The sequence below is a fragment of the Delphinus delphis genome, chromosome 9 (assembly GCF_949987515.2).
Source record: "Delphinus delphis chromosome 9, mDelDel1.2, whole genome shotgun sequence".
NCBI classification, from domain to species: Eukaryota; Metazoa; Chordata; class Mammalia; order Artiodactyla; family Delphinidae; genus Delphinus; species Delphinus delphis.
This window is the reverse complement of record NC_082691.1, coordinates 59,904,367-59,918,217: the sequence shown is the minus strand read 5'-3', so window position 1 is coordinate 59,918,217 and position 13,851 is coordinate 59,904,367. Positions and strand designations below refer to the sequence as shown.

Genomic DNA, 13,851 nt, shown 5'->3' with positions numbered 1-13,851 from the left:
GAAATAAAGATAGGAAGAGGCTGAAGTAGTGGGAAGCACAGGAATTTTCCAGCAGACAGTCCTATGTACAAATACTGGATCTGTAACTTCCAAGCTTTGTGGCTTTCAGCAAATTATTTAAACTCCTAAGCTTTAACTTCTTATTACGTTAAATGAAGGTAAAAACAATTATCTCATAAGATTGTTGCAACAATCAGGGAATAATGTAAACAAAACTTCTAGCACCATGCCTGACAAATAGTAGGGACCCCTAAGTGAATGGTAGTGAATTTTATGATTACTAGTTCATAATCTCAATTTCTAGTAATTTGGTGTCAGGTTTCCCCACTATGTTTAAATTCGTATAAAATGGGCTTTTCACGTATCCTTATCTCTAAACGCAGTTTTCAGAGAATCGTGGAAACTGTGAGTTGGAAAGAAACTTAGGAGTCATATAACCCAAACCTGGATATACTCCTAAAGGATAAATTAATATCCTTTCCTAAAACATCTTCCTGGCACGCAAGCTCTCTCTGTGCACCAAAACCAGCCCTTATTTATACGGTCAGAAAGACAGGATTCTGGAGAGGGAGGGCCATGGAAGCACTCTGAGGAATACCAAGTGAGATTCACCATGCATGGCTTCTCTGTGGAAGGTAAAAGAAATATAGTCATTTGGTAAAAGCCACTGCTGTTTTAAAAATCTATTTAATACAGTGATTGACACAGTAGAAGGGGTTATAAATAAACAATAAATCATGCAATTATTACTGTTTGAATTTTGGCAAGATAATAAAAAGAGCAGGGGTATAATCAGGAAATAATAGAAAAGATCTGCAAGGCACCCCTGCAATTAGCGAAAAACAGAACTTGGCTCCGAGTTGGAGCCCCAATATGGCTCTCATTAAAGAGCCTTGGGACCTGTTCCTGGGGCAGACCTCTGCTAGCTTGGGGAGAAGTGAGGTAACCAAAATGTCAGTGCACACTCCACCCCCCCACCCATATTCAGATAATCTTTTACTATAGTATTATAACCACCTGGGCTGAAATGACTACCTTATGCCGAGTGAAGACCAATCCACGGTTTTCCGAAACTCTAATTGAGATGTTTCCTGTTCTCAGCTTTTTGACTCTTTCCTTTGTAATACCATAAACACACATGCACACGCACACGCACAAACACACACACACACACAGGCATTGTGCAATGGGCCCTTTCACTCATGTTTCCTTCCCCCTTTCCTTTCACCTTATTTTATTAATGGTACCTCTTAAAGAGATAAATGCTCCCACACGAGTGATACCACTTAAACAGATAAATAGTCCACACTGGAGAAACACAGAGAGCATGAGAGAAAACCCTGTCTTATTAGACTGGAAACAGACACACTATATTAATGCAAAAAAATCAGCATATGGTTCTAATAGGCTTTCTTAAAATGATTTATCAGCTGTGATTAAGCCCTCAACCAGCATGTCTATCTTCATAAATAAAGCAAAAGTGTACCTTGCTCTCAAATGTATCTGCAGTATCTTATTACCCAGCCCCGTGCAGTGCACTTCACTTACAACACAGCTCTAGGGAGCCAAGAATTTGTGTGCAATCACAAAGTGTGTGCTCTAAAGAGCCTGCCAAGATTTAGGACTCTTATCTCCGAGATAGTCTTACTAAAAATCCATTACAATGAAGGTTTCTCCCCTCTCTCTGTGCCATGGAGTTCGGCATGGCTGAAATATGAACAGGTAATTAAAAGGATATGCCTGATTTTACAGTGAGCCCGGTGACACAGAATCACCAAACAGCTGTTGGGAAAGGCATTTGGCACAAGGACAGGTTACCTCTGCCAGGGGGTGTGGAAAATGAGGACCACTTTAAGAATCAGAATTGGTCTCTTTCTTCTTTTCTACAGAACGGAAAGACGAATGCAAATATTAGTCATCTTGGTCGGGACCTCATTCTCCGGCTGGCTAATATGTCAGATGGTCTCAGCGGCACAGATTAAAGGGGCTTCACAAACACCCCGGGCAGGGGATGAGGAAGTCGGGGCTAGGACTTCCAAATGAAGGAGGAGGAACTGGGTGAAAGAGTTATGAGCACAGTAAGCCGTAAACGGATGTTTGAAAACTGTACCGAGTCAAACATTTCATGTGTACAGGGCATGGCTCTGTTGGAGTGATTATTTACTCTTTGATTAAAAGCCAGTGAGTCCAGGAGGATGAGCTGAATAAATCCCACAAAGCATCCAAGGAAAGTATTTTAGTGGCGAACTTACTTTCAAGCCATTCCTAACATACACACAAAGCCTCATTCACATTCTACCTCCTAACACCCACCCGAACGCTAAGATCAGAGACATATAGGATGTCCCCCATTCTACAGGAGCTTCTCAAGGAGCTTCTTTCAGTTTGACTGAAACAGAAATGTGCAATCTCAGAGTTCTTTCACAGCAACAAACCACTGTTTCACGATTTAGGCAAGTTTGCTGAGGTATGGTGAGATTTTGTTAAAAGGCAGAAGACGTTAGGAAGGGCAAATTTTAAAATCTCAGAAGAGAAAATAGTGCTTGGACTACTCCATCAGTATTGTTAACAGATTGTTTTCTGTAAAATATACCAGTCCATTGTATTAGGAGTGCGGCATGGGTAGCTGTAGTCTGTGAGTGTTAGACCCTCAATTAGAAGAACGGCACTAATGAGGTCAGAGCAGCTCCTCCCTCCTGTGATCACAGACTGCACCCCTGGCCCTGGCCAGCTGTCTGGCAATATGTGCTTCTGGTCACAAAAGGGGGTCCATGGGCGGGTGTGTGTGTTTGGATCCGTGCAAATCCATCACCACTAATGGGAAATCACTCCTAAGTTCACACCCAGCTGATGGGCAAATCAGGCGTGCCACCTTCACAGAGGGCAGCAGGCAGCTGTACTTGGACATCAAATGTCATTAAAACTGGTGTTGAATTGCACATGGTAGGCACTACTAGGTAATGGTCAGAAAAGCAAGGAATTATTCACAAAGCCTGATGGCCCACTTTGCCCAAGACATGTACTTGTGTATATGTGCATTATTATGATACAAATAAAGAAAGACATCTAGCAGAAATCTGGAATAAGGAGCTCTTCCCCTCCTCCTGCTATGAAGGGGAGAGACGTTCTTTCAGGCAGCGATGTCACCACTGCCTTACTGTCTCTGTGAAAGTGGACTTGGAATTCTGTTCCCAGGACCCCTTTTAGGACACTTCTTTCAGTCACCTGAAAGAATGTACGAGGTGAGATGTTGCAGTAATATGTGAATCTAACACCATGTACCTAGGAATTGGCTTTATTTTCTATGCTCCAGATCTCAATATATTTGAACTATGTATGTTTTTAACTCCAAGGTAGTTAAAAGGCCCGGTTTACCGGTGAGAAAATGAAGTCATGCATGACTTTTAGAGAATGAGGGATGGAGTCTGGTTTTCTTGCTCTCGTCCTGAATTCAGACAACACTCCGCCTTACTTCACAATCCACACCGGAGCTGTTGCGATTAGCGCAGGAGGTGTCGGGAGGCAGTTTTCAGGTGGACGAGCAGCACAGAGGTATGACAGTGTATGTCGCACTTTGGCACACCACACCACAAAAGGGGCTGCCAGGATTCTGGACCATCTTGTTCCCTTCTGGTCACTTGGGGACCAACCAAATGGGGCTGGAAGGGTGGCGCTCACATGTGCTCTACATTGCCGTGGAAATGCCTGGACCAACAGGAATGCCTGGACCAACTGTGCCAGCGAATCCAGCAATAGCCTCACGTTTGTAAATCCTCTGGGAAAGTTCCTAAGCTCTGTGCATAACAAACCATACCGGGAGAAGCCAGAAAGGGGACGACTTCTTTGAGAGCGGCTGTGATTCGGAATGCTTGGCACTGCACCATCTGTAGTCAATCAACCCGACAGGCACACAAAACACGACTGCTTTTCTTCTTTGGGGACATGACTGTTTGCAGAGCCCAAACAAGCCCCCACCCAAACATAAAGCCACAGAGAAAGGCGGCGCCCGGCACCCGACTCAGGCAGGATCGGTCAGCACTGTGATCAACTTTCAAAGTTTTCATATAACAGATGGTGTGCTCTGCCTGTAACTCAGATCCCAGGGATGCCTGGGCTGCAGCCACGCTGAACCCAAAATGCGGGGTTTGCCCCGCTTCACGGAGAAGACTGGGGAAGCCCCCAGCATGCAGGACAATGAAGGGAGAGCTTGCAGGTGGGGCAATCCGTCCTTCTAGCTCCAAAGCTGTCCAGTAAAACAGCTCACATTCGCCTTCAGGTCAAAAAGTCCAAATATCATCTCCATACACAACAGTCTGATTCTGCCAACGCTAGTGAGTTTTATTAGAAAATATGCGCTTAGAGGAGATGCTGAGCGTAAAGCCCTTCTGGCATTCCATTTCCCTCTAGAGCCAAAGGAGAAACCGGCCCCATCACACGGAAGAGCCACAGGTTCGAAGAGGCTAAAAATAGCCTTTCATATCCCAGAAAGCAAGGAACAAAGGGAAGCCCAGCTACGTTCTGGAGAAGTCTGCAGCCAATATTCCTAGCATATGAGAAGCATCCCAGCCCAAGAGGGAGGAGCCAGCAGGTGATTGTGCCTGGCCACCCCAGGGAAGGCCTGACCTCCTCTCCAATCCAACCAGCCTCTGTGGGTCAGCAGAAGGGCCAGTTCCCCAAAGTGTAGGAATGTGGTACGGGGGGGAAATCCACCGTTTTATCAGCTTTCCTAGGCTTTTGGGTTTTGGTGGAAGTTGGGTTAAGGACAAGGAAACTGTTCCTCCAGGGTTCTAGTACTAAAATCAGACACCGCACCCCAGGTTTGAGTCGACAGCCAACACGCTGGCAACACGGACAGGAGGAATGTGTGGAATCCCAGTTCCTGGCCTCAGCCTTATCAATATGGAAATAACTTAACAGCACACAAATGCTAAAGCAGGGTTCCCAGAGTAAATCACTCCCATACCTGCTCTTAACCATACTTAATGTTCACCTGGATTTATGAGATGATGGAAGCAGAGACTCTTGTAATTATTATATTCTTTTCCTTTCCTCTTTTCCTGGTGTCATTTTTTTCCTCACATCTCTGTGAGGGGCCCAGGTAAGTGATTCTTAGCTGCAGATGCTCAGTGCGGCTAACATGTGGTCCAATTTTCTAAATGTGAGCGTTGTTTTTTTTGCCCAGAACGGAAGCTTCATCTTTTAGTCATTTTGTTTTAATCCAGCCCAGAAAACCGATCTGTTTTCCTGCTTGCTTTCGGGAGCATGAATGCAGGGCCTCGCGGAGGACAGGACATGCTCCCTAGGCAGATGCAAAAGCCTCCTGGCCCCAGGTACACACCCACTGCCGCGGGAGTCTGGTGGGTTGCAAGTCCTGAATTACTCACAGCTGGAAATGGATTCCTTCAGAGGAGAGCGTCCATTCGCCATTGTGATTCCATTTGGGTTAATACCTTGAAATCCCAGCCTGGCTTGCCTGCCTCAGGACAGGTAAGGAGTGATTTTAACCAGCTGAGATCCCAACCCAACCCCCAAACAGAGAAAGCACCCTGATGAGAAAGTCTCCAGCTGGGAAAAGCTGCCCTTTTTTCGGCTCTTAAAGCTGAGCTTCGTAATTATTTTAGTGAGGAGCCTCCCAGCCAAATAATCCAATTGGACTAATTATCAGCTACAGTAAGCCCGCCTGATGGGAAGGCAGGCCAAACAAGCGATCTTCACAACCCGAGTCTGGGTTGATGATGTTGCCTGAAGAGCTTCAGGGCTCCATTGTGTTTTGGGCCATTTTTAGTTCCTTTTCTTAGTCTTTTTAAATTTTTTTTTTTATTGAAATCTAGTTGATTTACAATGCTGTGCCAATCTCTGCTGTATAGCAGAGTGACTCAGTTTTTTGTTGTTGTTGTTTTTATTTGTTTGTTTGTTTTGCGGTACGCAGGCCTCTCACTGTTGTGGCCTCTCGCGTTGCGGAGCACCGGCTCCGGACACGCAGGCCCAGCGGCCATGGCTCACGGGCCCAGCCGCTCCGCGGCATGTGGGATCCTCCCAGACCGGGGCACGAACCCATGTCCCCTGCATAGGCAGGCAGACTCTCAACCACTGAGCCACCAGGGAAACCCGTGACTCAGTTTTTAAGTGCCCCTCCCCATCCCACCCCCATCCCTGCTTTGGTCCTTTTAGATGCATTCCATGCATAGAATCTCCTAGAATCAAGATTGCAGTTTAACAGCTCCCAAAGCACTCCCTTTTATACTGATGACATCCCACACCAACCCCTCTACCTTTTAACAATGACAGTACTTGGAGGAACTTTCAACTTAACCACAAGTGAGAGGCAAACACTTTCAAGAACAATTTTTTTTTTACATCTAAATATTTCGGTTTGTTTTCACTTATTAAAAAATACATTCAATTTTGCGATAATACGTAATTCTAGGTATTTCTTTAAAGTTGGGTTAGAGGTCAAAACATTTTCTTGGAATGTGCAGCGGTAGGTAACTCAGCAGGAAGTGATGATGGGCTAGACTTGAGGTGATAGAAATGGAAAATAAAGAGAAGAGATGAGGATTCTGGCCTAAGGAAGCTGATGGGGTGCAAAGGAGGGAGGGAAGGCAAAGCTGCCTCCTGAGGTGGATGAACTATGTCTCTGACAGACTCAGAGGCAGGTGGGGGGGTTTAGACATGGCAATGAGTTTCTGCAGGAAAGCCTTGAGCACAGTTCTGGGCACAGTACGTTACAAACAGCAGCGGCATCTTCAAGTGGTAATGCTGGTAACAGCTGGAGAGTAGAGATGAATATTCACGGTGAGGACAGATAAAGGAATTGTTGGGTGGAGTTGATTGCTAGGTTATGAGAATGTACAAGTTTTCTGAAGAGAAGGTGTAAACAGAAACCACCCGAAAGTGGATACAGCAAAAGACAAGGAGGCAGAGGGAGCACAGTCAGAGAGGTAGGATAAAAGCCAGGATATGCACCCCCTGTCACTGGTCCCCCTTAGTGGACGCCTATCAACTCTTTTTGTCTCTCTCGATAGTTTATTGTTCTGTATTTAAAATGGGAATGTAGTACTGCCATAACCACCTATAATTATTCCCTGTTAACTAGTGGGACCAAAATCAAATTATCATTAATAACATGTTCAACATGTCCCACATGTCAGATATGCTTCCTGACTATAGAAATACTTTGATTATTACCATACCCAGTCACAACTGAATAGGAAATACTGGTGCAAGAAAATACTATTTTATTCTGCAGTATTTCCAACACAAATAGACGTTCCCAAAATCAATGCCAAGCTTCCTCTAGCAATCTTCATGTTGTATCTTAGGATCCGGTCCTCCAAATCTCTTCTACTCCACAGCTTCAAATGGAAACATCAGTATCTCACAGGAGAACACCCATCACTGCATGGGATGAATGCAAAACTTTCTAATTCAAACTTCAGCCTCTGAAAACCTTATAATCGGTTCTCAAAAAGACCTCAGGCAGAGACCTCAGTCTTGTCAGAACAAATGTCATGTGACAGCAAATATAAATAAAACCTACACCAAAAAAAACACTGAACAACAATAAAACCTGCCACTCACAGGCCATTCATCTGCCATTCATCTGCCATTACCAGTGACCACCCCCTTTTAATTTGGCTCCTAACACTGGCTGAGGGCAGGGTCATGAACTGCCAGATGATTTAGCATTAGAAAGTAAACCCTCAGCCTCAAGAGACATTTTCTCTTTAATGTGAAAGTTAGATTGTGAAGACTCATCCATTCAGGTCCAAATTAGCCAAATATACAAACTGTCCAAGGGAGGATATGAGCAAACACCCAGTACCCATCTGGGTCAGTTTTCCTCAGAGCCGTGGGCCTTCCCTCCCTCATCATCCACGTCAAAGATACTTGATTTTATGTGCTCACTCTTTGCAGGGCAACAGACGATGCATTTTGCAACTTTGAGGATACCCTGACTTTCCACCAAAAAACAAATAAAAGAAACCAACTCTATGAGTTGTTTTTTCTCTCCCATTCCGTTTTAAAATTGAGCCTGAGATCACATCATGATTCACTGACATATGTGGAAGTGGATACCAACTCTTAATAATCTCTGTTAAGATTGTACTCGTTAATCCTAAATCCCAGGGAACTAAAACTCATGAAATAGCTTCCAGTTTATCCACTGGTTTAGTCATTCCACTGAGTGGGATGCAAAGACCAAGCCAGCTTCTCTTCCAGCATCAAATTCCATCTAGGCTGAGAGCACAATTTAAACCTATAAGGAGAGAGCTGAAAGCGCTTTACATTTGTAGTGTGCTGAAATGGAGGGGGAGGACAAGAGAATTCTTATGGTATAAGGGTTAGATTTTCCAGTTATTGGGGTAGGGGAAGAAATAGGTTGTCATCTCTCAATGACGTTGCCAATGGGTGTTTCCTTTCAGTCATGCTGATTGAAAAAAAAAAAAAAAAAGCCAAAAAGATAAAAAACAATCTCATCTACTAGGATTTAGCAAACATGGTGACATTTGCAAAACCTCAATAAAACCAAGTTTAGGTTTCAGAATGTTTCTTTTTCTCCAGACTTCTGGGGTGGGGGATCGTATTACACAAATATCATAGAAGCAACATGTTAACATAACCGGAAACATCAGCTGTTGCAAGTTCGCTCAACTTGGTATCTTTTATTTCCCACCCAGCAGCCACTCACACAATGCCACTCACATCTTCCCCAGAGAGCAGCCATGCCTGATAGTAGCTGATAGAGCAAGACTGTAACGAAGGCAAAGCGCCTCCCTTTCTGCGCCCTCTCTCCTCAAGTAACTGGTAGTGTCCGGTGACATGATTTCCAGGTACAGAATTTAATCAGATTGAGCAGCCGATTTTTCTGAGCTGAGGCTGACCTGGCCATGCCCTGTTCCATGACTCCTGTTGAGCTGGGATCCAAGATCTTAAGATTGTAGCTTGTCCCCTGTTCCCATGTGTTAAACAGTCAACACCCTCTGGGAATAGACTGCACTTTTCATCATTTGGGTAGGAATTCTAGAGCATGGAAATGCCCTAATTTGCTATTGCTGCATCAGCATAATGAGTCAGATTTAGGTCCTAGGGGAGAATAACAACACTTAACACTTATACACCGCGCTTTTCATCTTCAGGGTCCTTCACCACGTTAGGCTGTAATGTTATATTTCTCTCAGCAAGACAAAGGAGTTCATTTCTAGTCCTTTCAACTCCCCTTCCTTTCTTATACATACAGACACACACACTCCCACACGACTGCTATCATACGATGAAGCTATCTGCCACCTCCTAGATATGTACTGTTGGATCTCTTTTTTAAAAAAGAAATCAAATGTGAAAGGTCAATTCACCCTTTTTAAAACATATCCTTTTTTTTGTTTCTTCCTCTAACGTGGAACACAAAATCGGCATGTCGATTGCCAGTTACTGGAGTCCATTCAGTATTACTGCTAGGGTTCCCATACTTGACTTGACTCTTCATGCCTCGTGGTCTTCTGTGTCATCTCTGCCCACCGAGGAGACTTGAAGGCTCTGTCTTGGAGGATGGAGGACTCTGTCACGTTCCCTGCTCAGACCTCTTCTCTACCTCATTTCCATTCACTCCTGGCCCAGGTCATTTCATTGAGTCTCATGTATTTAAACACCACCTACATGCCGATGACCCCCCAGTTTACATCTTCAGACAGGTCCTGTATTACATACCTATACATTCATTTGCCCATTAGATGTTTCCACTTAACAAGTCTGCAAAAATCTCCTCAATTTTCCCCTCAAACCTGTTCCTCCCACAGACAGCTCCATCCTTTCAGTTGCTGAGGTCAAAAACCTGGGTTCCTCCTGAAGTTCACCTCTTACTCCCCAGATGTAATCCATCAGCAATTCCTGTTGGCTCTATCTTCAAATTAGATCCAGAGTCTAACCACCCCCTCCATCTGTACCTTGGAGTAATCTGCCATCATTTTTAATCTAGATTCTTTGAATACCATCCTACCTGGTCTCACTTTGCCACTCCCCTCCAACAGTTTACTTCCAACTAGGCAGCCAAGTAAACTTTCTACTATATAAGTCAGATCCTATCACACCTCTGCTTACAACTGTCCTACAGTTCTCCATCTCACTCAGAATAAAAGCTGAAGCCTACACAGCCTTCCTGGACGGGCCCCCTCAGCCCACTCTTTGCATCACTACGTACCTTGCTCTTTGCAGTGCCTCCAGCCCACAGAGCGCCCTCCAGCCTCAGGGCTTTGCACCCGCTGCTCTCCCCACTCTTCTCCCCAGTATGCACCTGGTTCAGCCTTCTCCTTTAGGTCTTGGCTGCATGTCCGCTTACCAGTGATGCCCACCCAGACCACCCCCAGCACTCCCTGTGCCTCTTCCCTGCTACATATTTTTCTCTATAGTACTTATCACCTATGGACATATTATACATTTTATTGTTTTTACTTGCTTACTGTTTGTCTTGCCCATGAGAAGTAAGCTACCTGAAGGGTGGGATTTTTTTTTTGTTTTTTTGTTTCAAAATCAGCTTTAGTCCATGGTATATTCACCAATGCCTTGGACAGTGCCTGGCACAATGTGGGCCCTCAAAAATATTTATTGCGTGAATAAATGATGAACAAAAGTTTCTCATCTGTTTCAGGACCAGCCTGACTTCTAAGCCGTAGGCAAGTTGAGATTTGTGATACTGCTAGTGAAGGATGCTTTTCCAAGGGAAAAAAAATCTCTCTCATTAGAGAGTTTTGAAGCTATGGGTTTTTATACTACGGTGGAAGACTGAGGCAATTATGGAATGTGTCATCTGTTATATAATATATGCTATGGATACAGACACTGGGGCTTTTTCTATTGGTCATTACCTGCCTCTTGCCCGTCCTCATTCTATACACACATTGGGATGCTTTGGAAAAAGGGTGTCAGGATTAAATATAGTCTGTAGAACAGAATTTTCCCCAACAGATAGCCACACGGGCTAAACAAGGATCAATTCTCTATTTGCTCTTTGAGAGAATTTTCTAGACCAAACTTCAGCTAGAATTTTAAAGGTGGAGGGAAGGACCAGTCCAGTCTTTCTAACATTTCTGTGTAAAGTACTTAGAAAGTTCAAGCAAAAACCTTTTTTAACCAAATTCTCCCGATAAATGAATCCATCTCCCACTTTACTAAAACTTGCTGAGGGAACTAATGCAAGTCTTCTGTTAAAAGTCTCAGAGAAAAATAAATTAGAAGAGAGTTGGAGCTTCAAATTAAAAAGGAATAGTTATCTGAATGTGGAGTGAGAGGGAGGAAGAAGACAAAACTTAATGATGACAAGGTATGCGTTGAAAAAAGAACTTGTATTCCTACATTTCAAGCAGGGAACAAACAAATGAAGTAGGAGCTGGGGGTAGCAGTGTGCCAGGGATGTTCGGAGCTGGAGTAATGTGGTCAAAGGGATGTGTAAAAGTATGTTGGCGGGGGCTTCCCTGGTCGTGCAGTGGTTGAGAGTCCACCTGCCGATGCAGGGGACACGGGTTCGCGCCCCGATCCGGGAAGATCCCACATGCCGCGGAGCGGCTGGGCCCGTGAGCCATGGCCGCTGAGCCTGCGCATCCGGAGCCTGTGCTCCGCAATGGGAGAGGCCACAACAGTGAGAGGCCCGTGTACCGCAAAAAAAAAAAGTATGTTGGCAGATTGGAGAGCATCTCCTACTCCTCATTTCCCCATCCTGTGGCTTCCAAGGAAATGCTAGGGCAGAAGCCACCAACACAGCCCATCTGGCCACTGGATGAGTCATCCTGAATTAGGCCTCAAGAATGTGTAGTCACGGTCACCGAGGCTGGATATGGCCCTCTAGTTTGAACGAGGCAATGGAAGAGGATACCTCAACAGTCTGAACGCTGTCCAACTTCTAGTGTGTGAAAGTGAAGTTGGGGTGTGGGACACTGGTCTCCTGAGGGGCCCACCCCAAAACCATGGGGGGAACTCGCTGCAGGGTCCCCCACCCACATACCCATCTCAAAGTCATCACATGACTAGTGTTGCTAAGAGCAACATGTGAAAGAGAAAAAGACTATTTCTACAGTGACAATAGTCCTCCTCAACTTTGCTTGCCTAATTATTTTAATTTTTAGCATTTAATTATTTGTACTCAACCCAAAAAGGATCAAAAGCAACTCACACACACAAAAAATGTATAGCATGAAAATGTTTTCTTAAATTAAAAATCGGTACCAGAGGAAATATAAACTGGAACTGAAAATCTAGTCCGTGGGGGGAGTAAAATGCTCATTACAGTGTTCTAAAAAGTTCTCAAAGTTAAGCAGTCAACTCGGCTTCACGTTAACAAGCAGTCAAAGCAAAAAGAGAAACAGAACTGGTTACAGGATTCTCATGTCCACGAGGAGAAAATATTTCAGTTCCTCAGGGGAAGCAAACTATTTCCTGGAATTCAGATCTGCAAGAATTTCCTCCCATGGGGCTTCATATAGGAGATCATGAGTACTATGCAAAGGAGAAGATCTAAATCCGCCCCCCGACCATGGGCTTCCTAAAGCTGTTAAATCTTGGAAAATGTCTTTGGGAAAATTAAGGGTATACACTTCGATTAAAACCCTTCTATCAGAAATGAAGACGATACAGACCAAGTACACACCTTTCTTATAGTTTGGAAGAAGCCAACCTTGACTATCTCAAGGAATGAATGAACTTAATCCCTCAGTCATCTACATATGCCATGTCCATCAGCAAAGCTAAATTTATTACTCAACCAGAGGAAATTTACTAGACTTTTTGGTTCCTCGGTCCCTTGCTGTTTTTATGTTTTTTTAAAAATCTATTTCTATTGCAATGAAATATAGAACGCATGCCTCCTTTTTTATTTAGTTAAAAATATCAAGTGCTCAGAACAGTGTCTGGCAAATAAGTGCTAAATAAGTGTTTGCTTTGAAAAAGAAAAAAGGCGCTTCACTGGGCGGGTGTAGGGGCGTTGTCAAGTATGAATGACTAATTATAAATCAAATGAGTTGACTGAGATTTTAAACCCCTCTTGTAACCTATTTTCAGGATTTTTCCGAAAGCAGTACAGACTGAATGGCTATTTTGATGTGAGAATGTGACATGAAAAATCTGGTGGAGGGGGATTATTATAATTTCACATAGAGGAGGATTCAAAGGTTTTGAAACACTTAGAGAAATATCAGAACCTTTTAAAATTTCTTCTCCGGATGGAACAGCTGGAAGTTCAGAATCCATTACGATGTAGCCGGCGCTTCCTTTCAACCAGCTTTCACAGTCTAAGTCTCTGTTCATGGGATGTATCTAATTTGTTGTTTAGTACATTGTGGGCATTCAATAATGGTCTATCAAAAAAGTTTAAAAACACCAAAAAGCTTCATTATCATATTTAGCTGTGACTCTATTTCTTTTCCTTAATCTGGTAAAGTGATTTTTAAATCACTTTACACGACATTACAATAAAAACTGACTATATTCTGGAGGGATTCGTAAAGTGACTTTTCTACATTTGTAAGGACAAATAATCCACACTTATAGTGAACCTATTTGTTCCCACAACAACAGATGTTCAATAATATGACCAGGAAGGAATTATGAACGTGGTGGAGAGATACCAGGAAGATTATGCAAATCAGACAGTTACAACCTGGGCCAAAATCAGGTGAAATCCTCTCTTCTACTGCTACAATCCTTCGCTTGTCATCTTACCCCTTGACCCTTGTCTTTTGCACTCACCACGCAGGTAAAGCTTGCTCTTATTTAGCACAGTAAAACAACAACTTTTGAATAGAACAATTCTGTGAGTTTTTCTGACTCAGGTCAAGAATCAGGTAACTTTATTTTGGCTTCAAT

General features: G+C 43.7%; 1 protein-coding gene across 1 annotated transcript in view; it reads right to left on the bottom strand.

The window, feature by feature from the left end:
* CREB5 (cAMP responsive element binding protein 5) overlaps positions 1-13,851 on the bottom strand; it is a 334,938-nt gene that overhangs the window by 302,382 nt on the left and 18,705 nt on the right. The window lies entirely within an intron of this gene.